This window comes from Hypanus sabinus, chromosome 1 (assembly GCF_030144855.1).
Source record: "Hypanus sabinus isolate sHypSab1 chromosome 1, sHypSab1.hap1, whole genome shotgun sequence".
Classification (NCBI taxonomy): domain Eukaryota; kingdom Metazoa; phylum Chordata; class Chondrichthyes; order Myliobatiformes; family Dasyatidae; genus Hypanus; species Hypanus sabinus.
The window spans coordinates 165,882,564-165,884,459 of record NC_082706.1 but is presented as its reverse complement, the minus strand read 5'-3'; the positions used below and the strand labels follow the sequence as shown (position 1 = coordinate 165,884,459).

The window sequence follows — 1,896 nt, the reverse complement described above, 5'->3', positions numbered from 1 at the left end:
ATCCTCAAATCATCCAGCACCTCTCCTGTTGCAAAGGAAGCTTTAAATATCTCTGCTAGGGCCTGGCAATATATGCACTTGCTTCCTGTAAAGTCCAAGGGAACATCTTGTCAGTCCCTGGGCATTTATCCACTTAATTTGCCTCAGGACAGCAAGCACCTCCTCCTCCCTAATCTATATAGGGTCTGTAGTGTTCTCCCTCGGATGTAATGGAATGCCGAACTAAACACTGAGATAAACCGTAGTCAATGAAAACAGGGTCACAGTAAGATTAACCATTTACTGTTCACTCTTCCTCATTAACGTATGGTGAAAACTGTTGATAAAACAATACAAGATTTGTACAGCATTTGTTTCCTTTTTGATATTACATTTACATCGTAAATACTTGCAGAAGTAAAACTACAACAACTACATCACATTAAAGTGCAGCATACAGTCAGAATCTACCTACGTCATTGACTGCTTTAAATACACTTCAACACAAACTATCCGCAACTCTTTAACTAACAAAAACATAAACCTTATCGACCGTCATTACTTTTAACAGGATCGGCGTTAACATTTTAATTCAACATATCGATTATCTCATGACTTACGGCGTTGCCTCACTATGTTTCTAGTGCATAGAAAGACAACTTTTCTTGCGCAGGACTCGCACATGTGTGCCCCCCACCTTCCTGTTTCTCCAAACCGGTATTTTCCCACAGGACGCAGCAAAACCGGATGTGACGTCATCGCATGCTGTGATATATCACAGACAACGAATTTACTTTAAACAATCCTAACTTTAACTAGAATGCTAACAATGACTTACTAAAGCGAAAATATATAAACTAAATAACTGCCATAAAGGCAACACGGTCCATGAAGTTGATGCCACTTTTCCTCACTCTGTGTCCATCTCCTCAGTAAATACACATGCAAAAAAAAATTAAGATCTCCCATATCTCTTTTGGTTCCACACATGGATTAGAATTTTGATCTTCCAAAGAACCAATTTTGTCCCTTACGATTCTTCACCATGTCTGCTAGGACAATGTCATGCCTTCTTTTTTTTTTAAATTTCTGGAACGCTTCACGAATTTGCGTGTCATCCTTGCGCAGGGCCATGCTAATCTTCTCTGTATCGTTCCAATTTTAGTATATGTGCTGCCGAAGCGAGCACCATGCCTTCTTTTCACCCTCCTGATTTCTTTCTTAACTGTTCCCTTGCATTTTTGTACTCCATAACACCTCAATTTTTCCTACCGATCTATACCTGCTAACAACTCATTTTTTGCAAGACTATGGTTCCCTGCACCCATTATCTTTACCTTTTATTCTGATACGTACATTCAAACTTAGTATTCTCAAAATTTTACTTTTGTAGGCCTCCCACTTACCAAGTACACCTTTGCCAGAAAACAGCCTGTCCCAATCCACATTTACCAGATCCTTTCTGACGCCGTCAAAATTGGCCTTTCTCCAATTTAGAACCTCAACCCGCAGACCAGCCTATCTTTTATCGTATTTACTTTGAAGCATTGTGATCACTAGATGCAGAGTGTTCCCCACACAAACTTTCATCACCTGCCTTGTCTCATTACCTCATAGTAGAACATCCATTGCACATTCTCTCATTGCGACTGTTACGTACTGATTAAGGAAACCTTTCTGAGTATATTTGATAAACTCTATGTCATCTAGTCCTTTTAGCAAATGGAAGTCCCAGTCAATATCTGGAAAATTAAAACCACTACTATGACAATCTGATGTTTCTTGCAACAGTCTCATATCTCTCCACAAATTTGTTCCTCGAGATCCCTAGGACTGTTGGGTCTTCTGTAATATTGCCGTATGCCTTTTATACTTTTCATTTCCACTCATAAAGCCTCGCTAGACGAGTTCTCCAGT

At 39.6% G+C, this 1,896-nt stretch overlaps 1 non-coding gene across 1 annotated transcript; it reads right to left on the bottom strand.

Moving 5' to 3' along the window:
* Positions 1-1,062: 1,062 nt before the first annotated feature.
* Positions 1,063-1,168, bottom strand: LOC132402557 (U6 spliceosomal RNA). The gene has a single exon (XR_009514947.1). It is a non-coding gene; the product is annotated as a U6 spliceosomal RNA (small nuclear RNA).
* Between the last annotated feature and the right edge of the window lie 728 nt (positions 1,169-1,896).